Raw genomic sequence first — 25295 nt, forward strand, 5'->3', positions numbered from 1 at the left:
TCTTCGTCTTGTTTCTGTTTGCAGGCTGAGACTGCATCCCAGTCTTCCTTTTTAACTGTCAATAATCTAGGCAAGATTTGTACTAATAATCCTGGTAATGCTTTGGTTTTGACCCCAAGACCTGTGCCTGGGACTCGTCTGTTGTCTTCGTCTTCTAATTCTGTCCAAATAATCTTTTTATCTCCCACCTCCCATTCTTTCTCTTTCAGTTTTTCATAAATACCAGCCGGCAACAATACTTTTAACATTTTAAGAATGTCGGGATACGTATAGTCTCATATAGTCTCAGTCTTTTAATTCATAGTGAAAACCTGCCGGATCTTTATCATGACTGGGCACTATTTTCTTCATTTCCAATAATTCCATTTTGGTCAAAGGAGTGTATACGAATACTCGTTGGAGCTCACTCCCTGGGGTCAGGACAGGATGAAATTCTCGTAAGGGATTCTGTCTGTCTATATGAAATTGTTGTCATACTGGGGGTGGAACAGGAACAAAATGTGCAGTCAGGAAAATTCTGTATTTGTGACGTTGTTCTAGAATGGTATTAATTAAATCGGTACCTAGGCCTCTCCATCTTTTTAGGAGTAATTCTTCCATTATATTATATAGAGGACCTGGATCAGAATGCTGACTTTCATATAGTGTAATGAGATGTTGGATCATGGACATACCAGCTAGTCGCTGTTCGTCTGGGGTAAGACTCAAAAATGTTTGCGCTACTGAATCATCTTTATATATGCTTTCATTTCCAGCCCATTGGACTGCTGACCGTGCTAGTTCCTGATCACGCATTGTACTAAGTTCATGGTAACCTATTCTTTCTTTCAGTATTTTATCGGTGTCTTGGAATACATGTTCAAGAGAACATTGTTCTGGTATGGGGGAAAGGAAACGTTTCTTGTTTTCTAGACGGATGGGTCTGTCAAAAGGTCTGTCAAAAGAATACTGTTTAGGAAGCCTCGCTTTACCTACGTACGCTATTCTGTCTGCGTCTTCTACTGGATTATCTATTTCTTCCTCCTCTGAGGATTCATTCTTGTCTGTCTCGGCCTCCCTAGCCGCATTTGCTTTTTCGTGTATTATTGCAATTTCTTTACGGATCTTCCTGTACATGGCTTCTACGCAATTTTGTTTATCATGTTTACAATCTGCTATATTATTACTCCAATTCATCGGTACGTCCATCTCTTCTTTGATAGCACCTGGCCGATCTCGTTCCCTTATCAAACAATTTATCAAAAACCGTAAGATCATTCTTTGTGTCTCAACCTTATGATGTGCCATGGCCTCGCGAATGCATTCTGGTCTCTCCCCCGTTCTAATAAAATGGTATATATTGTCTAGATGGTTTGTCATTTCCGGTAAAAGCATCAAATAATTTGCAACACGACGTAAACGTAACGAAATTAACATCATTTCGCCTTCACCTGGTATCTGCAATCTGTATTGTACGGTCTTAAGGATGCGAAAGTCGCAGCTTTCGGTGTGCGTTTTAATGCTGCTTCTCTGTATGTCATTCTTCTTACTTGAGGCGGGGTGACAGGGACAGGTTGACCCCCTACAGTGCCTCCTGAAGCGGAAGCATAACTATCAACTAGATGTGTTGATACTGCTGGCGTCATAGTGTGAAAAACAGGTGCAGGTAATGTAAGCGGACCCTGAGTTGTCGGTATAGCGAAAGGATTGTGAGGACTGGTAGTAGGAAGAACAGCAGTAGTAGTAGTAGTAACAATTAATCAAAAAAGGGGGGATTAGGGATTTGAATGTCTGTTTCATTCCCCAGGGTAAGTAGGCAATTTATCAAAGAAGAAACAGACACTTGTAACACATCAGACCATTGGTAAGGAAAGTTTTTAGAGTAACCTCAAAAACCCTATGCCAGTGTGGTTTGTGCGGTATATCTGGTTCGTCCGCCCCGCATATGGGTTGTTGGCAGTTATCATTGGTTACTCCAAAATAGTGATGTTGCCAGCCTCAGCCCGAGGCACCTCTGGCCTGTAGTGCAGTGTCCAGAGAAGTGAAAAAAGTGTGTCAAAATTAAAGTCTCAAAAAAAGGAAAAAAGGTTTAAAAACTGAAAAATCACCCAGAGTAATTTTAATTGTTGGTGTGATTTCCAGATTGATTAAAATAGATACGGTACTACTGGGTAGATCGAGTTACTGGATCATAGTAGTTTCAATACAATTATTACACAAACGTCAACATGTTTCAGCTCTGTCGGCCCATAGGGGTCTATAGAGCCTTCGTCAGGACTAACATATAAACAAACAATGTACGTATTACTCACACCATTTGTGTTGTATTTTAGTAGTAACCTGTGTAAATTTCCAGGAATAAAGACTCCTCCAGTTTCTGAAATAGAATAGGGAGAGTACATAGAGAGATACACACTTATTCAGAACATCCTGATTTAGGTTTGCGCATTAGATTGAATAAAAATATTATTCATTAGTTCCAGAGACTTATCTCATTGGGGGAGGGGTAACAGGGTTGAGTTTATTTACACTGTGGACATAGTTGTGAGGATTGGAATTCCATTAATTTAACGCGCTGGCACATGAAAGCGCTAGTTTCAAAAATTTGTAAAGAAACACTGAGAGGTGGGAAAGGAAAAAAAAAACTTTACTGTTACGCGCTGGCATGTAGAAAGGCGCAAGGGTAGGTATTTTCATAAGCAAGGCAAATGAACTATTTATACACGCTGCGCGTTGTCATACCTTGAGACTGGAAGGCACTCGCTTGCGTCAGGGGGAACCCACTGGGCACAGAGCTGTGTTTGAAATGTATTGCATTAGTAGATGATATTCGCGGTCACCTTACCGGGATTCAGTTGTTTGTACAGCCTCGCTCCGCCATTACCCGCGTGTAATTGCAACCTCGTCTTGTGCTGACTCTGCCCCCGGAAATGGGAGACTCAAACTGAGCGAACATTTTTAAAGGGGCAGGCACTCCGAGCAACGTGTTCTGGGTGTGTCAAACGGAGTTTCTTGTTTTTTTGTTTGAAAACAAGCTTTATTAGTGCCTGAAGTTGTAAATGTGATTCTTTTAGTGTCCACTCAAAGAAAATACTGGGAATGAACAGTTTATTTAGACAGGATCATTTTGCAAACTGGTACCACGGTATAGAATCATTGAGTCCGTTTTCATAGGTTTTGAGGCGTTCCACCCACCTCTGTTCTTTCTCAAATAGTGTTCTTTCACATCTCTGAGACTTCATTTAGCATTTCAATTACTGTCCAATGGATGTCATCACAGGAATGACCTGCTTGCACGAAGTGGGAGCACAATTTGGTGGTATTCTTTTTTAATCTAATATTGCTCCGGTGTTCACCAATTCTAGTTTTCACTTTGCGGCATGTCATTCCGATATAACGCTTGCCACAAGGGCAGCTCACCATGTAGATGACATGTGTCGAATTGCAGTTCGTGTGTTGACGCTGCTGCCAGAGAAGTGTGTCAGAAAGTTGTAGTGTTTTGGAAGCAATTGTTGTTTTACATGCTACGCATGACCAACACGGATAATGTCCAGTTACTGGTGACATGGTTATATCTCTGGTAAGGACCGTTTTTGCTTTTCTTATCGGTCGGGTATGTACTAAGACATCCTTGATGTTTTTAGATCCCCGATTTGCGAACCTTGGTCTAGGCCAATTGAAAGGTCCTGTATGGAGGATATGCCAGTTCTTATTTACCAGTTTCTTTACTTCATAAGAAGCCTGGCTGAATGTAGTGACACAGGTGGTCAGATCTGGTGTTGGTTCTTTTTGAAATGTTTGGAGGAGACATTCTCTCGGCTGATTACTTGCTCTTTTCTTACAGAGTCTAATTGTTTTCTCTGTGTAATCTCTCTGCCTCAGTCTGTCGCTTAATTCATTAGCTTGCATTCTGTAGTCTGCGTTGTTGCTGCAGTTTCTCTTTAAGCGTAAAAATTGACTGTAGGGGAGATTGTCCCTCAAAGGTTTTGGGTGGAAACTTTTATAGGATAAAATACTGTTTTTAGCCGTTGGTTTTCTGAAGGTCTTTGTATGCAACACATTGTCTTTTGCGAATATGGTTATATCCAAGAAGTCAAGGTTGCAATTTGTAGCTGTGTGTGTAAATTTTAGCCATGGGTCAAGGTTGTTGAGCCAGTTCATAAAAGACTGTAGGTCCAGCTTTTTATCCCAAATCATGATGATATCATCAATGTATCTCTTCCAGTATAATATACTGGAAGAGAACATGTTGGTGTTATTTGTTATATGTTGTTCCTCAAAGTGACTGACGTAGAGCCCTGCCACCGAGGGAGCGAAGGCGCTCCCCATGGAAGTTCCATGGATTTGGAGATACAAGTCATCACCATAGGCAAAAAAGTTCTCCTTCAGTGCTAGTTTACAGCACTCGAGGATGAAATGTCTCGGAGTTTTAAATTGCCATTCTCTTGTAAATAATACATCTTCCAAGACTTGTATGGTGTCATCTTGGGGGAGACTCGTAAATAGAGCTTCCACATCTAGGCCCACAAGTAGCATAGTTTTTGGGTTAAAGGGCTTTTTCTCTATTTGTACTAGAAGGTCACGAGTGTCCTTTAGGTATGCTGGTGTCTGTTGGACAAGTGGCTTCAGATATTCATCAGCAAATTTAGAGAGCGGTTCTAATATTGAACCGATGCCCGAAACTATCGGACGGCCTGGTGGTGGGCTTCTGTTCTTGTGCGTAGTAGTAGTAGTGACAGGAATAGTTGTGTCCGGGACAGTGGTGACAGGATGGGAAGTGACAACGGATGGAGAAGTCGAGTCTTGAGTGGGTGGGGGTAACGCGTCTTGAGCAGACCGAACTGGCTGAGTAGGCTGCTGTACGTTTTGAACAGGCAGGAGAGGTTGCTGTGCATTATTAGCTGGTGGTACGCGTACATTGGTATATGCTGGAGCTACATCATCTAAATAGGAAGAAAGGAAAATGTCTGCTGCGGTCTGTTTGTGACGAAGTTTAGTCGGGACCAATGGTGGTGGCAAGTTACGGGGTACTTCCGGGGTCGCCTTGGGCAGGCCCTCGGCAAGAACAGGATACATGCCTGTAATGAGTGCGTTTCTTTGACGGTCTAACTGTTCTAATCTGACTTGTTCTCCTTCTTCTAGTAACTCTTTTTCTCTGGCTTTTTCAGATTCTTCTCTACTTTTCTCTGCTTTTCTGATTGCTTTCTCTGTTCTTCTATGCGATTCTTTACGCCACAATTCTATGGCATCTTTCTGGGATTGTCTGGGTTTCTTTTTCCACAATGCTTCTTCTACCCTCATGATGCAATCAGCATCCCATGTCCCTGAGGCAGGCCATCTATACTTCTCTTCCAGATCCCTAGTGTAATCTACCCACAAATCTAGATACAGTACGGCATCTAAGCCGTGCTTATGGTACATAAAATATCCTGGAGTGTCCCTAGGTGGGACGGGAACTGCTTCTTCGAGTATCCCTTTCCTAGTTCCTATCTGACGTAATTTCGAGAACAATGGCATTTTCGAACTGGTTTGAACGTGAGCACAGTAAACACAGTAATGAATAGCAAACAATCATTCATACCACGACATTAAAACACATTGAAACATGTCAGACTGATATTACCTGGTACATAGAAAACACAAATTCTGTAAATCTCGAGGTACAGCACTAGAATACTGGATTACTAGATGCACTGCTAAAACAGTACAGACAATACCGGTCCCATAAAGAGACACGTCGGACCGTATTCACCTAAGTGAACACGTCTGGACCAGGTCTGTGTACCCAGACCTGTCTTGACCGGGCACAAATTAATGAACCCGTCTAGATGCGTTCCCAACAACGGTACTCACCGGGAAGCAAGAAACTGAAGGCCTCGGAAACTGGACTGGACTGGACTGTTAGGACGTCTGGCTGCTACGCATCACGCTACCACGCATGCGCTTCGGAACAGGTGGGCCTCCGGATACCTCGGACCTTGCTCTCTCGACTTGGGGCTCTGGTCGGGATCCTCCGCATTCCTCACCGCCTCGTCTGGATGCCGGACCGCAGTCTCCGTCTCCTCCGTGGGCCCGAGGGAGATAGCAGGAAAACCCGCAGGCGTGCACGGTTTCCGTCGCGGCTGTAGAAGGGGTCAAAGCCTGCGTAACATCGCCGGCGAGTGGGGAAGGGGGTCCCTATTCGGGCGCCAAATTATGTGGTAAATAATTTTACCGTATCATTTTTCCATACAATTAATTATCAATAAAGGACAGCTCAATCAAATGAGAGGCAGAGTCCGTGGTATCTGAGTCATACGGGCTTTGATTATGCGACTCGAGTTGCAGGATATCATGTTCCATCACCACTAAGGTTCAGGAAGGGACATTCAACGTTTTGTTAGCATTACACATTATATATAGTAAAACAGTATAATTGAAATGAATGCAGTATGCGTAACAGGTGAAAAGAGAGAGATAAGAACACATGTGCGTAACAGGAGGCGTGTAAAAAGGCGTACACATGGGCGTGCACTGGACATGTCAGAGAAACGTCACAAGTGGGTGGATGCATAGAAAAAGTTTGCAGGATCAGCAGAAACTTATGACCTATATGCGCGCGCAACTGAGCATGACGTGTAACTGGGGAGAACTGGGGGCTTTGACTTTAGCACTAGTAGAGGAGTAGAGGAGACTGGTGTCTGGGATGTCAGGGCAACCTGTACCTATAGCATATCTGGTATCTCATGTTTGGAGGATGTAGTGTATGAAGTAAAAGGTCTCTCGGGCAGAGGCCGTTCAATACTGAATGCTAGTGCGTGCATACGTGTCTTGGTGCAATGCGCGGGGCCATGGGCCTACCATGGTAACGGGTTCAGTAAATCACTTGCAAGGAGGACAGGAAGGCCGGGCCCTTTGCTCTGTAGCCGGGAATATGTTTTCCTATTTCACTAGACTGGAATGTGTTTTCGAGGAGGCTGAGCAGATAACTGTAGGCAAAATACGATTTTGGCAGGCAGGCCAGGCCGAGCCGGGCACCGCTTCGCTGTGCAGGAAGTAAGGCAGGGGTCAGGGATGCATACAGCTTTCAGAGACAGGAGAGATGAGACTCGGGGCCTCGTTTAAGGGCCTAGCTCGACTGAGCCAGGAAACATGGAGAAAAATGTGTGCGAGATTCAAAAGTGTACCATGTAAAGACGTTGGCACCATAGGCCTAGAAGCCTAATTAACGGGATTTACTTGCAGGACTGGATAGCTGACATGTTAAGGTTGGACGCAAAATCATATGCGTCTTTCTAGCATGTACGGGAAGGAAGTTACACAACATACAAGGAACATGGGTGCATGGATAGGGTGCGAGTGGGGGATACATTAGTTACCTGAAAATTTCTATTACCTCAGAGTAAGTCCAACTGGGATTTAAAAGAAGTCTTCTGAGATAACTGAGTAATAGATCTGGCAGTGGCATTTTACACAATCTGAAGGCAACAGATAAGATAGTTAGCTAAGCTAAGCAAAACTCCATTCCTAAAATCAAAACAGGATGAGATTGTTTGTTTGATCATGAACCTTCTCTCAACTCAGAAGCAAGGAAGAATTTTTCTGATGGTCTTCAAAAGAGAGTAACATGCACCAGCTGTCTGGATGATAATGGGACAGAAGATAAGATTAGCATTGATAATAAACCTTTGGGTTATAGTGTCATGATCTGTGGTTTAAGCTCCTTTATGTATGCCAGACTAGAGTGGAGATACTCTCTGAACTTCCAGGGTTCTCTAGTCTTCTGCTACAGAGAAGGTAAACAGTTCACCCACCGTGTAGGCACCGTTATGTGTGGTACTTCATGGCTGTGACAGTTGCACTACATTAAACATGCAGGTGGAACCAAGATGAAGTACCCTGGGAGTCTCTCCACACCTACACTGGTGGTAGCCATCTTAGATCCATTGAGTATACATTCATTATGGTTTAGAGTGTTCCTTGCCTTGCATTCATGAAACATAATTGTTGCAACTGGAATCTTGTTGCCAGAAGATTGGATAGTATTGGAAATTCATCATGAGTTTTCAAGTACCTTGTTCTCAGAGAACTATCTTGGATAAACATTGGAGAACAAGGATTTTGACTTTTAGTTGCATTTTAGCCTCAGAATCATCCTTTCTATGATTGTGAATACCATGCACTGAATTAATCTTTTCTAGGATCGTGAACTCTATTGCACCTAATCACAGGAGTATATAGTGAACCCTCTGTGTTGTAAAAACGTGTGTTTATATCATATGACTCACACATTCTATTGAGATATTGCTAGTGGTGGAAAGGTGAATTTATATATTGCTGGGAGGGAAAACACAATATTATTTCTTATTAAGATGCATCTGTGTGCATTTTAAATCATTGAGATCACAGACTTAACTTGTTGAAGGTCCGCGACTGCCAAACAGAGGTCCAGTTCTAAAGACTCTTGAACCAAAACCTGTGTTTTTTATACATTTAACTTTAAAAGGTAATTTGCCATCCAATGCTTGACTGAAGCAAAACAATTATATCACTTTGTTGCATAAGGAATAAAATATTGACATAGTTGATCAAAAAAGAAATTCCAAGGCCTGCAATGGACCGAGCAGTAGGAAGATAAAATCTCATTATATACAATACATTTGCAAAAATCCCAAATTTACAAAGCGCAGGGGCGACCACCATGATTGCACTGCAGAACTGGTTACCAAGGGCTTCCGTTGCCTCAGACTCTATGTCACAAGGAGCACAATGTTATTATTGATAAGAACCTGGTGCCACCTCTTGAAAGATTAAAATGGGATGTCCATATTGGAGAAGCCTCCCGCTGACGCTCCTTGGTACAGCTGCTCTGTTTAAAATTATGTCCTTACCCTGTTTTTTATATAGTTTACAAAACACGCCCTACCCAGTGCACAGATTATACTTTAGGCTTAAAAGAGAGTGAGATCAGAACGCTAATGTGGGATGGCAGCCCAGCGCGCATTGCACAACATAAATTGTCGAGGGGTTGGTACAATGGTAGAGTAGCCTATCCGGACATCCAAAAGTACTACTGTCTGGCACAGCTGTCCACTATCAACGGTTATGTCTTTGGGCCCCCCGCTGAGCCGGCCTACCAAATGGACAGGCTAGGGCTGCAATGGGGTTATCTAAGGGCACTCTACAGAGCTCCCACATGTTTGAAACTTAAGGGATTGACAACACTAGTGGTTGATATCTGACACACAGCTACTTGTACCCTGGGCTGGAGGGGGAAGATCACACAGGCCACACCCTTTTAGGACACAGTCATGTTGGGAACACTGGGACGGTTCCCTGGCTTTGATAAGTGTAGTATTCTTATTCGTTTCTTATTACTGTACTTTAGTGTAGAATATTATGCACATGCTTGGATTGTTATTGTTCTCTCTGGGGTGAACATTCTATGGGTGGGGAGTTGGGAGAAAACAAGGCTCTTCATTGACTGTCGATGTTCAAGCTGTTTGTTCCTATTAAACCTAATCTTCTTCATGAACCTGTTGTACTAAATTACTTCATGAATTGGCGACGATCAAGATTTTAAGAAGACTTTAGAAAGGTTTTATGGACAGACAGCATTCACTTACTTGAGGTATTCATTTTTATATATTACTTCATGTGATTTGATTGCACCTGCGGCTGTTTTATATTACATGCTTTGATTGCACCAGCGCCTGTGTTGTTTTTAAAAAATATATGTAGAAGTGATACAGTGGCTTCTTATTTATTTTTTCCTTCTTTGGACGGAAGATATTTCTAAATTGTATGCACCCGATGTGTTAAGCTAACTAATGTCTTGGCTTGAAGTAATTTCGAGGTGTATATTGGAACAAGAAGCCAAAAAATTCATTGGGAAATCGAGTAATTTGCAGTGCTCTACCTGAACCACTTGTAAGTAAAAAGTGGTATTTTCATTTAAAGCACTGTATTAACGATGTCGTGTACGTGTTTTCGCTGTCAATATCGGGCAGAAAAAGAGGTTTGAATCGGCTGTTGCGTTCGAGCAGCTGTGTGTTTACCTCCATTGCATCTTTTGTAAATCCACAACGTACGATCCCGGCATTTTTTGAAACTGCATCCTTCTACTTGAGCGTGTACAGCGTACATACCTTCAGTGACATCGTTGACAGATGAACCTTCGAATGTTCTTTGTGTTCTGTTTCTCGACAGCTCTACTCATTATGGCTCATGCGTGATGACATCATCTCGTGACTTCACACGCAACGTAATGACCACCATTTTGTAGTCGTGTTACCTAGCAACTGGATACACGGATCGACGAAGAAGACTGCAATCTGAAATATTAAACATCGCGCAAGGAACAAAAGTTGGTTTTAAGTCTGAATATGAGCTTATTTTACTAAAGAATTCACATAATTTGCTATTTGATCCAAATTGGAGTTTGAACTTTGTATTTGTACGCGTTAAGAAAAAAAAAAGATTATTCTCATACAGAACAGCAGACTTTGGATTTTGGCAACCCTTTTTCTTATGTTAGTTAATTATTTTATAACTACTTCTTTCTTTTAGGTTTTTACTGTGACATTTTGCTATTGTGTATTTGATTTTATTTCAACTGTATTAGCATGTCTAACATTGTTGCACCTTTCCTACCAAGTGTAGGTGAACCTAAAATGGAATGGGATCTTTGGTATCCTATGTTTTTAGCTTTTGTTGACGTGTTAGAAGAGGATGGTTGTTCTGCTAAGAGAAAATTAGCTTCATTAAAAAATTGTTTGGGAGGAGCTGGTTTAAAGGAACTAGCATATTTACCTGCCATAGAAAGTTCAGGTGACACCAATGTTTTTGAAACTACTGTTCAACAGATGAAAAATAGATTTGGTAGGAAAATTAATACTGTAATGGAGAGATTTAAATTTTACTTACGGGCTCAAAAGGACGAATAATCCATTGAGGATTACGTAGCAGCTTTGTGTACCTTGGCTGGATATTGTGCTTTTGAGACCATTAATTTTGAGCAGGTATTAAGGGACCAAATTATGATGAAGACCAAAAGTAAGAAAATACAAGAACGTTTATGGATGGGTACTGAGTCTTCACTTAGTGCTGTGTTAAATATTGCTAAAGGGATTGAACAAAATGAGAAATGTGTCAGTGAAATAAGAGGTTAAGTTGTCAAAACTAAAGAAGTTATCCCTGAAGTTTCTGTAGTGAAGGATCAAACTAATTTTAAGAATGTTCCTTACTTTCCTCCCAAGAGAAATTCTATGGTAAAAGACAAAAATTTCTTTGGAAAAAAATCTCAAGTAGTTTGTTACAGATGTGGTGGTTTAGATCATGTAGGAAGTTACAAAGGTTGTCCTGCATGGAATAAAATTTACATTAAAAGCAAAAGACCGGGTCATTTCAGCAAAGTTTGGACCTAATCTTCTTCATGAACCTGTTGTACTAAATTACTTCAATAAGTGCAACCTAATCGGCATCTCAAGGATGGGGTCATATGGCAACAATGTGATCCCTTTACAGACTTACAGCAAGACTACCAGTTAGCACCTAACAAAACATATCACTATCTGCAGACAAGACATGCACTGAGGGCAGTGTTGCAGAGGGGCATGGTACTGCCCGAGTCCTCGTCCTTGATGAATATATGCCATGCAAGGCCACGTCACTGACATATAAGAAAATACTTCAGAACATCGCTGAGGTCCTGACACAACTGTATGAGCACTGGGCACACGATCTGGGGTGTCTCTAAGATGAGGACTGGTTAGAGGTCATTGCTTTCCCTAGATAAGTGGCCTAGTACAATTAAAAATCCTTCATTTTTTATATTATCTCCCGACTACATTGTTCAAGATGGGTAGGACAACAAGTGTCAATTGCAGACCCGGTTGTGGCCTTGTGGGTACTTTTTATCACACGATTTGGAAATGTCCAAAAATACAGGGCTTTTGTGTGATGTTAACTGATTGTCTGAATGAAGTAATTTGAGAGGAAACGTGGCAGAGCCTTCCAGCAATGTTGAAAATCATACTAAGAGGGGAGGGATGGGAAGAGAAAGGTTTTAAAGTGCCAAGGTGTGCGAATCTTTGGTTTTTAAAAGTGCTCAATTTTGTATTGTCAAGTCAAAAAGATCTTTATTTCGGCTGTGGGCCATAAAAGAGTACAGTGATTTACTAAAAAGAGTACAAAAGAAAAATAGATGACAATATAAGTTCATTATATCAATACCGGTTTCAGCAAAATTTGGCAACATAAGCTGCTATTCAAATTTCATAATTGTTGGCCACAGTTTAAGATTATTAAAACTATAAATAATTTCATAAGACAGTTTAAAAAACATAAAAAGGACTGTGTGCCACGGGATAAAAGTGCAGGCTTAGGTTTGTTCAATTAATAGCCTGCGCTTAAACCACATAACAGTCAGAAATTTTGAAACAGCAAATACTATAGGTCCAGTTGTGCCGGTTTTTAGTATTCTAAATGCCTGCATGCATCTTCGAAAGCCTACGTTTTTACATAGGGGAACAAGCCAGGACAAAAAAACAACAGATGCAGCTCCTTTTTAGTATCATGTTTACAAGCTGGACAATTGGTCGGGACAGAGGCACTTGCAGGTGACAGCTCGCAGAGGTAGAACACCATGCCTCCACTGTTTTTTTGCCAAAAGGGGATAGATGTCATCTAGGTATTGTTCTTTTTACTGGAAATGTCACTAAAAAGATTGGAGAAAAAAATGACAAAATAACTAATGAAAGCAACCATAGGCGTTAAATGCACATTAAAGAACTCTATCAAGAGAACAATAATTCTTAAATACATGTCCAATAATTTTACTTTTAAAAGAAAATGAGTTTCAATTTATATAACTTAATACTAAACATAAAATTACAAACTTCATTCTTATTATTTTGTCAGGGAGTTCTAAAACCCTATCCTATTGCATAGGTTGCAGAGTTCATAATATGAACATTCTCACAACAATGTTTTGAATGGAGATGGCACTGTAAAATCACTTCCTATTGTAGTTAAGAAATCTGATTTGAGATATCCGAGGGCAGTGAGTAGTTAGTGCTCCCCACTTGTGTCAATAGGGTTCTCCCTTATTTGGTTAATGGAGCTTCATGCCTTGGTCCCTCTAGCTGGGACCAAGCAACCCTCTTAGCACTTTAATGTCAGTGTTATGAAGCAACAAAGCCCAAGGCTGATTCAGGGAGGTGACATGGGCTAAAGAATCATACCTCAGAAATGCACAAAATGCACAAAAATAGCAATAAATCAATGTCCAGCTAATTAATGTTTCTTTAAAATGGAAAAGCAGCACGACAATGAGCTCACAAATAAATATATGGCACAAAATTACAAATAGTTAAACTATTTCAATTGGAAATGCAAATTGGAACCCCTCCTAATGGGGCCTTGCAGAATGGCAGGGTCCAAATCATGTACAAAAAAGATATATCAAAGATAACAACTATCCTGGTACATTTAGCTTGTTCCCATTTATGTGGTACTAGGTCACAATTTGCGCACCAGTAGGCTATTAGCCTAACTAAAATCAGCAATCCCCCTTTATGGGCATTCCGCAACCTTTAATGGTTTTTATCATCAGTAAGGTTAGACCTACACACTTAGTCAAGTCATTCATAATGTTAAATGTGAGTCCTATTGCATTTAGGAGAACATTTAAAAATCAGTGAAGTAAGACAATTGGCTATAACATGAGCATAAACATGACCATGTGGTCTCTGCTTAGCGAGACCCATCAAACATTTTAGGTAAATACAAATACATTAAAATGATAATACATGCTTTTTTTGTGACAACAAACATGTACCGTGGCCAGACCTAAAAAGTCAACTATACACTAAACCTCTTCCTTTCCATTTGTCAGAAAGTTCACAATGTACAACCTCTTGATAATGCATTTGTCAGAAGTCCCTTCCCGTTGTTTGGCAAGGAGTTCACAATGTAATGCTCTACCCATTGTATTTGTCAGAGAGTTCACAATCTTAAACCCCTTCCTAGTGTATTTGAGAAATCCAATGCAGGAGGTCCCTCGGCATTCAAATGTTCCTAGACCCAGTTGTGTCAGTGAGGGTCTTTCAACTTTTCTGGCTATGGGACATGGAATCAGAGAATAACAGCGCACAACATTCTATGTCAGGACCGGAGGCTTCAGATTATGCTATATCTTCCTTCGCTTTATTAACATAAAGAAACCACAGCAGCTTAGGAAAAGATATAATAAGAACAAAAACTGCTTTAAACATAAAGCATTGACGTAATGTTCAACAAAAAATCAACAACAACTCCCAAGAGTCTCTTTGTTATAATCATAGTCCACAGTCCTTTGTCACTGTTCATCATCCCTATATAACCGGACTTCCCATCATCTTCCTCCTCTTTCTTCGCTGCTCCCGCAGCCAGATAAGTGCTTTTCTATTTGTCTTCTTTTATTGTGCTTGATGTCTTGCGGTCTTTGGGGACCCCTTGCATGGTTTATTTCCTTTCAGAGTCCCCTAGTTGCGGGAACGTTCTGCCGTTCCTACGCGACTTTTTTTCCCACTTGTGTGCGGTGTGTACATAGACCGCAAGGGGGCGGCCTGTCGCCTCGCCGACCCTCCGGCGCGCCTCCGCGGTGCGAGAAGCCGCGCCGTGGGGTCTGCTTGCGCAGGGGCCGACCCTCGCGTACCCCTCTGACACCTGGTGCTCCGGGTCTGTACTTCACAAATTGACGCCCTTTGGGGTCTGTATGGCGGTTTTGACCGCGTGAATCGCCTTCGGGCGAGATCTGTGCACCTCTTTATTCGTGTGTGGCCTAGCACGCTTGAGGGGTACGTAGACCCGGTCCCGGCGTGGAGGGTCTGCGCGCTTGGGGGTTGGTGCAGCCCACCTGCCACGTCAGCTGGCCCAAAACGTGATCGCAGCCGCTGGGCCTGCCCACATTCGAGAACTTTCTCGGTTGCCGCCCTCTTGGGTGCCCCGCATTTGCCCTTGGTTCCGACATGGAAGGGGAGTATGATGAGGAGGCCTGCCCCTATCTGCAGGATGATGAGTTTTATCAGGCGGTGGACAGCTCCATCTATCGTTGTGTGACGGAGGTGGTAGGGCCCATGGAGGACCGCCTTTCGGCCCGCATCGTAGAGGAGTGTGCCAAGCTGGCAGCGGCGCAGGTGCCGCCGCCCCCCGAGCTCCCGGGGACGTCCGGCGGGTTGCCGCCCGCTCCGAAGAGACCCCGGGGTGAGGGGCCTTCATCGGAGGCCCAAGGCGTGGATAAGGGCGCCTTCGAGCGTCTTCGTGACGCCTTCCTGGCCAAGGCGACGGCGGTGCCTCCGACGCCCTTGGTGGACCCTGGCACTTCGGGCGGTCTGTCAACGGCGCCCGCCTCCCCGATCTACGACTCTCCGGACACGGATGACGACGGGGAGTCGACCCGGTCTTGGCTCCCGGCGCCTTCGGGAAAGGAGATGCCCCGAGATGAGTCGGGCATGCTGGACCCGGACGAGATCGTCCACCCCCGATCCGCGGCCTGGGCCCCGGGGGAGACGGTGGCGAAGTTTGTCGCGGGCCAGCTGCGCAAGCCCCTGGAGAAGGAGGCGAGGGGTTGCCTGCGCGGGGAATGCCCTCGGCCTACTTTGGAGGGGAAGGTGGCTATGACCCCAGAATTGGACCCCAAGATGGCCACCTTCCTGGCGAAATTCATGAAGGACCCCAGGAAGGGGATCGATCGGTCCTGGCGGGCCTGCCAGGACAAGCTGTTGGATGCGGTCGGGCCCGCCACGAAGATCCTCGATATGGCGGAGGAGGCTCGAGCGAATGGCACCGCCATTTCACCGGAGGTGCTCTCCAACTGGGCCCAGAGGGTGATCGTCTTCTTGGGCAACGCCAACTGTGCCCTGTCCACGGAGCGGCGGCGGTCGCTCCTCATTAAGCTGGACCCGAAGCTGGGGGACCTGGCCTCGTCGGAGGCAGGTGCCGTGGCCCAGGGTGGCCTCTTCGGTGAACCTTTCATCCGCGAGCTTGGAAAGTTCGTGAACACGTTCACGTCGCTGGACAAGGCCCAGTCCAGCATCAAGAGGGTGTTTCACCAGCGTTTTTCTGGAGGGGCCGGTCGCGGCAGGGGCCGCGCGATCGGCCGTGGTCAGCAGACCAACAACCGTGGACAAGGCTCCGGAAGAGGTCAGTACCAGACCTCGGCCAACTACACCAATTTCTACCCCACGAGGGGACAACGCTATGGTGGAAGAGGATTCCAAAAGAAGTCCGGACAGGGAAATGCCCCCGGTAAGTGTACTTTGCTTGGATCAAGTTCCGATTGGGGGGCGGCTGGCAAGCTTTTACGGGGAGTGGGAGTTGCTCACTGCCGATGCTTGGGTTTTGCAAACTGTGAGAGGTTTCCATATAGAGTTTCACGACCAGCCAACTCAGGTGAGGCCCCCGCGCCCAATGGTTTTCTCAGATTCCGACGCGCGATTGATAGACGGGGAGGTCTCGGACTTGCTGCGCAAGGGAGCCATCCGCCTATCAACGCGCCACCCGCATGGGTTCCTCAGCAACGTCTTCTTGGTAGACAAGACGGATGGGGGCAAGAGGCCTGTGATCTTATACTTAGATGACATCCTCCTCATGGGGCAGTGCCCGGAGGTGCTGGCAGGACAACTGCGTCAAGCGGTCGGCCTGCTTCAGAGACTGGGGTTCGTCGTCAACGGCTCCAAGTCGGTCTTGGTTCCCACTCAGCAGATCACCTTTTTAGGTTTCGTGGTGGACTCGGTGCAGGCGGTCTTGAGCCTACCGAGCCGGAAGGTCGCAAAGATACGGCACCTGCTTCGGCAGACGATCGCGAGGGATCGTACGTCACTGCGCCATGTCGCCAAGGTGGTGGGTCTTCTGTCGTCCTCCATCCAGGCGATCTTCCCAGGCCCGCTGCACTACAGGGCTCTTCAGCGCCTGAAAGCGCAGCATTTGCGCCGTGGGATGTGTTACGATCAGTGGGTTCCCCTCACGGACGAGGTGAAGGAGGAGATGTCATGGTGGCTGTCTCACATGGAGGCATGGAATGGGCGAGCGATCTTCGGGTCGGCTCCGGACTTAATCATAGAGTCCGACGCCAGCAGGTCGGGCTGGGGCGCCCGGTGCGGGGATTTTTCCACCGGCGGCGCCTGGTCGTCAGAAGAACAACAATTGCATATCAATTGTTTGGAGCTCCTTGCGGGCTCCTTCGCGGTTCGCTGTTGGACCAAAGATTCGGTCAAGGCTTGTGTCCTGCTCCGGATGGACAATGTTTCGGCGGTCCGATATGTGAACCACCTGGGAGGTCCTCGGTCCCGCGCCTTGGCGGATTTAGCGAAGGACTTCTGGGATTATTGCCTGTCTCGTCACATTGCGGTGACGGCGGAGTATCTGCCAGGCCAGTCCAATCAGGTAGCGGATTGGCACTCTCGACATCTCAGGGATGCCAGCCAGTGGAGACTGGATCCGGGAGTCTTCCGGTGGCTACACTCCCTTTGGGGCCCCTTCTCGGTGGACCTCTTCGCGTCCCGTCTCGACCACCAGCTGCCGCGGTTTTACAGCTGGAGGCCGGACCCTCTGGCGGAGGCCACGGACGCGTTCTTGCAGGATTGGAGTCGGGAACAGCCGTTTGCGTTTCCCCCGTTCTCCATGATCATGCGAACGGCGGCTCAAATACGCCGCCAGGGTGCGGACCTGGTGTTGGTTACACCGCTGTGGAGGTCTCAAGTATGGTTTCCGGTTCTTCTGGAACTTTCCTGGGATTTTCCAATCCTACTCCCCCTGTTTCCTCTGCTCCTGACGAGCCCGGATCGGGAACCTCACCCTCTCGTCATGCAGAACACTCTCCGCCTCGTGGCGTGGAGGCTCTCAGGAGACGCTGGACGCTCCCGGGCCTTTCGGGGTCAGCTGAGCACTTGCTCTCCAAAGCATGGGCTGATAGTACGACGAAGCGTTACAGATCCGCTTGGCTTAAGTGGATGCGTTGGTGTTTACGAAGGGATTTGGATCCCGTGGTCGCCGGCCTTGTTCCCGTGCTGAATTTCCTGGCTCATTTGGCCGACAAGGGTTTGGCGTATAGAACGATCAATGCTATCCGGTCGGCGATTTCTGCGGGCCATGATAACATCGATGGCCATCCGGTAGGGGAACACCCTTTTGTGTGCCGGCTTCTGCGAGCGGTTCGCCTCGCGCTGCCGCCAGAGCCCAGGTACTCCGTCCTTTGGGACGTCAATTTGGTCCTGAACCTGTTCCTATTGTGGCCAGCGAATTCTTATCTGTCTCTTAAGGAGCTCTCGGCGAAATTAGCCATGTTGTTATGTCTGGTCTCTTGTAGGCGCGTCTCGGACGTGCGCGCGCTGGATGTTTCTGCACGCATTTTTTCCCCGGAGGGGGTTACTTTTACGGTGGGTCGACGCACTAAGACGTCGTCGCGTTCCATTTCTTATCCAGCCTTTACTGACACTCCTAAGTTGTGTGTCGTGCAATGCCTCAAAGCATATGAGGACCTGACCTTGGATCTACGCCCTCCGGGCGAGCGTCAGTTGTTGATTGCCCTGCGGAAGCCACACAAAGCTGTCTCCTCCCCCACCATCGCTAGGTGGGTGCGTTGGGTCATGCAAGAAGCGGGCATCAATACTTCTCTCTTTGGAGCGCACTCCGCCAGGGGGGCCATGGCCTCTAAGGCATTCTCGGTGGGTGCTCGTCTGGAGGACCTTATGCGAGCGGCGGACTGGTCCTCGGATTCCACCTTCAAGAGGTTTTATTTTAAGCCGGTGGTGGATTTAGCTCAGTTGGTGGTAAGTAAGCTTTAAACTAGCATAATCTGAAGCCTCCGGTCCTGACATAGAATCGAAATTTGCCTAGCTTACGTAACGGTAAGTTTCAATTCTATTAAGGACACGGAGGCGAGGATTATCCCACCCGGACTACGGTGGTGTCTCTACCCACCCGTATGGCAGTAAGTAAAGCGTTTTCCTTTACGTTGTCTGTACTGTGTTGTTCACTGAATGCTCCTCGCCTTGTTGTAACCTTTTCCTGGGCCACCTCGCTGATGCTGTTCCTTTTTTGGCAGGCAACGACGGTGCTAAACAGGACCAATGAGGCTTAAGCGTGATCTGCGCGAAGAAAGAGGAGGAAGATGATGGGAAGTCCGGTTATATAGGGATGATGAACAGTGACAAAGGACTGTGGACTATGATTATAACAAAGAGACTCTTGGGAGTTGTTGTTGATTTTTTGTTGAACATTACGTCAATGCTTTATGTTTAAAGCATTTTTTGTTCTTATTATATCTTTTCCTAAGCTGCTGTGGTTTCTTTATGTTAATAAAGCGAAGGAAGATATAGCATAATCCTCGCCTCCGTGTCCTTAATAGAATTGAAACTTACCGTTACGTAAGCTAGGCAAATTTCGATTCACCTTCAATAGATCAATATTCAGCCAGTGCTTTCTCTTTAAAAAGGAAAAGTGCTTTAATGCGCACACTACTAAATATTAAAATCAAAATGACATATATTTACAATATTCAAAGTGGAATTGAAAATTGGAACCACCCCAAAAGGTGCCATGCAGAATAGCCTGGGTGCAAGTCATGTACTCTAAAGAAATATAACAAGGTGCAATTAAATATGTAACTATAGTCTGCTCTCATTATCGGTGAGGACATGCAACACTTTTTACACCAACAGTCTAATTGCGAAAGAATGAAAATATTAGAAATTTTCACAATCAAAAAAGTTATCTACATGTTTTTTCAAGTCATTCACAACGTAAAATGAGAGACATACTGCCTTTGCATTCACATTCCAAAATCAATCATGTAAGCCAAATGACTTTAAAATTAACATGATGGGGTGTGGCCAAGATGGCGGAGTAGAAGGACGCGACCTCGGCGAGCTCCTCCGGCCCAGGCCCCTGAGCACCTTATTTATCGCTGATCTCCCCCCACCGTCGCTAGCTGGCGATGGCGGGTGCAGTGGAGAACTGGTGGACCTTGCTGGGAGAGAAATCTGCGTGCCAGAAGGCACTTTTGGCGGACTGTGGAAGCCGAGCCGCGACCTCCGAAAGCTGCGGCCCGACCGGAAGTGCCGTTGGGTCCGCCCTGTGAGCGAACTCGAGCCTGAGGCGCTGTGCGGAGGCTGCTGGCACGGCCTAGAGGGGAGCCGGGACCAGCTCGGGTCCGCCCCCTACTGCAGTGCGGAGCCGCTGACTGTGGCGTTGAACGAAAGCGACCGGAGCGGTGAGAAGTTGGGGCCCCGCCAAGACGAACAACCGATTTACAGCCGTGGATGGGACCGGTGCCGAGGATTTCGGAGGCCTTGCCGGCCTGGCTCGGGGCACGAGATCGTCCCACCCGCTGAAACCGGACAGGAAGTGGTGGGTGCCTGGTGGTGCAACTCGGGCCCAGAGGAGTCTCAGAAGCCTTTGAAGCGATTGCCGCGGGGAACTGTTGGCTGTTGTTTTGTACGGCTTGGGGTCCGCTCGGGGGCCGCTTGAGAGGCAGAGTGCTACGGAGCGTGGATGCCATTTTGACCTGGAAGCTACATCCCGCCGGCCTAGCACTGAGGTGGAGTGGGCAGGAGTCTCCGCCCGGAGAGCACGGAGCGGTGGAGAACGGGTGTTGGACTGCACTACAGGAGCGACGTGCGGCCTCTTTGGTCAGGGCGGTCACACACCGGGTAGCTAAGTGGTGTTGTGAACGCTATTATCGCTGGTGAGGATTGAACACTCTTATTCGGCTCCCAAAATGGCCGGCAACAGGGGGAACAGGAAGGGTGACCGCACCCTGCCGGAGATGCTGAACAGGAGCAACGCTCAGCAAGACCGTGGACAGCCCTCCCCCAGTCAGTCTAGCAGTTCATAGGGGGCGAGCGGAGGGGAGCCACCAGTTACTAGGTCGTTCCTTGAGTCGCTCTTTAGCTCCCTACGGGATGACTTCCAGACTCTCAAGCAGGAAGTAGCGGGGGAGGTACGAGAGGTCCGGAGAGAGGTTGATGGCCTAGGAGAAAGGGTCTCATCCGTGGAAGAAGCGGGACATGCCCGGGACGAGGAACTCACACAGCTTCAGCAGAAAGTGATTAGGCTCCGAGACCAGCAGATTGATCTACAATCCCATGTGAGGACCTCGAGAACCGTTCCCGGAGGAACAACATCAGGGTCCGGGGGGCGTTCCGCTCGGAGAAGAAGGGGAAGAGGCGGCCGCCTACTTGCAAGATCTGTTTCGGGAAGTCCTGGGTGAGCCGGCAGACTTTACTCTCAGGATCGATAGAGCACATAGAGTGGGCCCACGACATAGAGCCCCGGCGCCTCCCCCCGATCTTCTGGCTTTCCTGACGGACTATCCGCTGAAAGAAAGGATTCTAAGGGTAGCTCGCACTAAGCCCTCCTTGGAGTTCAGAGGCCATAGGGTGGCCCTCTTTCAAGATCTTTCAGTGGTTACCCTACAGAAACGCAAGTCTTTTAAGATTGTGACTGATTTCTTGCGGGAGCATGACATTCAATATTCTTGGGGCCACCCTTTCCGTATCATCTTCCACTGAAACGGAATATTGCATCAGCTGCGCTCCCTTCAGGACACCTGTACTGTATTGGGCATCACGGCGACTGACGAAGATGGGCCCACTCCGCGTCGTCGCCGGATCACCAGGGATGGCTGGCAATCGATCCCTGGCCGCAGGTCTTCGACTTCTTCAGTGAGACCGGACTCGCCTACTATCCGGGCTGAGATGGATAATGCTGTGCGGGAGGTCGCTAGAGAAACGGCGACAGAGGAGGTTGCTTTGACCGCCTAAGAATTCTCCGGGGGGAGATCGACATCGCTTCTTCTTTTTCGAGCTGCAGGTTTGGGTGCCTGGGGGGGTGGAGGGGAGCGGGGGTGGTGTTGTGGCTGGACGTCCACTTTCGAGACTTTTCCATAGACTTGCCATTTTGAGCCGGCCTTGGACAATGGCTTCCTTGACTCTTTTTTTGGAGGGACGGGGACAGTGTTTGGGGTTTGGAAGGGGTTGTTTTGGGGTGTTGGGGTACCGGGAGGGTTCGTGGGAGTTGGGAGTGGGGAAAGAAGTTGTCCAGTGCGCTGTACTAGGAAATGTTGCTTTGCCTGAGTTTCTCCATTTTGCTTGGCTTTGTGGCGATAGGTTGGAGCATGGGGAGGGGGTCTGTGGGGTTGGCGCGTGTGTGGCGGGTGAATTGGTCGAACTGGGGCTGGTGGTTGGTACTAGGCCACGCTGCGCAAGGGGGAGAGGCGTTGCATACTGTTGGTGGATGACCGACTTGCTGTTTGAGTTTGAGGGAGTATGCTCACCCACGGTATTCACCATGCAGGACACTTGCGCCTTTACACACATTTCTTCCTATGCCTCCTCATTCTTTTAAAATCGTGACCCTGAATGTCAGGGGTCTGAACAATCCCGTTAAGCGGCGAGCGGTACTTTCCCTGTTGGAGAACACCCAAGCAGACATTTGCCTCCTTCAGGAAACCCACCTATTGCCACAGGACACACATAGGCTACGCTCTTGTAAATTTCCAACGCAGTTCTTTTCTTCAGGTCCTACCAAGACAGCCGGGGTAGCGATTCTAGTGGCTCGACACTTCAGGGGGGAGCACATCCATAAATTCACAGAAATTAAAGGGAGGATGTTGGCACATAGGCTTCGGGTGGGGGGCATGATATTCACGATAGGCTCTCTTTATAGTCCTAATGACAAACAGGAGCGGTTCTTGCAGTCTGCGGTGGAAGAGATTTCAGCCTCGCCGGATAGGCAGGTTATCCTCGGGGGCGACCTTAACATGGTCTTTGATTCGGTAGTCGACTGATCGGCTCAGCGCTCCCCGCAAGTCGGGGAATTCTCAGCTGGTTGCAAGGCGCGACTTGCGGAGGTGGACCTCCAGGACCTCTGGCATCATAAGCACCCCGTGGACAGGGATTACTCGTACTACTCCTACGCGCACAAGACCTACGCGAGGCTTGATCACCTCCTGGTCACCTCTCCGGTGCAGGCCCTTGCGTCTACCGTAGACATGGGGGTTATTTCCCTGTCGGATCACGCCCCTGTTGAGGCATCCTTCTGCTTGCCACCGTCTGCCGCCCCGGCGAGGGTCTGGTGCCTCCGGGATACTCTGCTCCACAGGAAAATGGTGACGGACCGTATTGAGCAGGTACTTTGTGAATATTTAGCGCACAATGACAACACAGATACTACCAGAGCCACCCAGTGGGCAGCTTTGAAGGCGGTCCTCCGAGGAGAGTTCTTATCGATCTCTGCGGCCGAAAATAGGGAGCGCAAGATAAAGCGGGATGAGCTCACTGACAGGGTCCGGGAATTGGAGCTGATTCACCGCAGAACTGGGGCCCGAGGATTTGGCGGCAGCTTAAAGAAGCAAGGAAACTTCTTGCTGCCTTAGATGTGGACCGGGCGGAATATGCGGCCCTTCGACTACGACTTGCGTTTTATACTGGGGGGGATCGCTGTGGCAAACTTTTGGCCAATAGGCTCCGGGCCACTATACCATGGGCGGTATAGTGAAGGATGACTCCTGCATCTCGGCCGCGTTCCGAGAGTTCTACGGCAACCTCTATGCGGGTGACCCGCCGGATGTGCCGGCTATGACCTCCTACCTAGACTCGATCACTTTACCCTCCTTGGACCCACTACAGGCGGACCACCTAAACAGGGACATTAGCATAGAGGAAGTAGTGACGGCCATTGCCAGACTTAAGCACGGCAAAGCACCAGGCCCGGATGGCTACTCGGCCCTCTTCTATAAGACGTTCTGCGGATCGTTAGCCCCAATCCTCGCCCGCCTTTTCAATTCCTTCGCGGAACCTGGAGCCATCCCGCCTGATCTCTTGAGGGCTTCCGTCACGGTAATCCCCAAACCGGGGAAAGATCCTAAACACTGTGGATCTTATAGGCTGATATCTCTTTTAAATGTCGACCTGAAACTTTATACTGGGATCTTGGCAAGCCGCTTGGCGCTTCATCTGCCCGGCCTTGTTGATCCGGATCAGGCGGGCTTTGTTCCGGGACGGCAGACGGTGGATAATACAAAACGGGTGGTCCACCTGCTGGAGAAGGCATCCCGGATTCCGGGTGAGAGGATGATGCTCACGGTCGACGCAGAAAAAGCGTTCGACCGCGTGCACTGTCCCTTCTTGGAACAAGTGCTGGTGAAGGTGGGTATTGGAGAACGGTTTCGCTCTATGATCCTCAACTGCTATAAGGAGCCATCAGCGGTGGTCCGGGTTAATGGCCATACTTCCGCAGCCTTCCCCATTGAGAGAGGCACAAGGCAGGGCTATCCACTCTCACCCTTGCTCTTCGCTCTCTACATGGAGCCGCTTGCTCAGCGCGTGCGGACTCGACCGGCGGTGGAGGGGATATGGATGGGTGGCTTTACCCATGCGGTTAGTCTCTACGCTGATGATGTCATCTTCACATTGGCTACACCCCGGACGTCACTTCCGGCCTGTATGGAAGAACTGGCGGCATTCAGCACGGTCTCGGGCTTTAAAGTAAATATGGGGAAGTCGGTGGCTTTGGATATATCCCTGGCGCCTGATACCAAGGCGTACTTGCAGAACAGGTTCCCGTTACTTTGGTCCTCGGAGGCGATACCGTATTTAGGGATTCAGATTGCCCCTACGTTGCCAGCCATGGTCTCAGCCAACTACTTGGCCTTGGGTGCCAATATCAAGGCCGAGCTAGGCCGCTGGAATCGCGGCATCCTTTCCTGGTTGGGCAGGATTGCTGCTGTCAAGATGACGATCTTGCCACAAGTGCTCTACTTATTGAGGGCCCTGCCGCTGCTGCCGCCGAAGGGGTGGATACAGCAATTGCAGTCGGACGTAGCCCGTTTCATTTGGCAGGGGAAAAAGCCCAGGCTACGCAGGACCCTTTCTCTTTTGTCTCCTGACGCTGGAGGCTTGGGCATTCCTGACTTCCGGAAATACTTTCAGGCGACGCAATTGAGGTACTTGGTCGAATGGTGCAGGTGGGAGTCGGATAAGCATTGGCTTTTCCAGGACCAAGCGGTGGCGGGGCGGCCTCTGCAGGAGATACCGTTCCTGCACCGGACTCATCGGCCTAAGAATCTTTACGCATCCTTCATTACTAGAGTGCCTTTGCGGGTTTGGGATGCGACCTACCTTAGGTATGACCTCACCATGTTTCCTTCGCCCCTTTCGCCGCTAGTGGATAATCCTGCCTTCACCCCCGGGATGGAGAAAGGAGCTTTCACACATTGGCGGCAGGCAGGATGCAGAGCTTTATGTCACCTGTATGGCCCCGAGGGTATCATCCCGTTCACACAATTTCGGCAG

The sequence above is a fragment of the Lissotriton vulgaris genome, chromosome 7 (assembly GCF_964263255.1).
Source record: "Lissotriton vulgaris chromosome 7, aLisVul1.2, whole genome shotgun sequence".
Lineage (NCBI taxonomy): Eukaryota > Metazoa > Chordata > Amphibia > Caudata > Salamandridae > Lissotriton > Lissotriton vulgaris.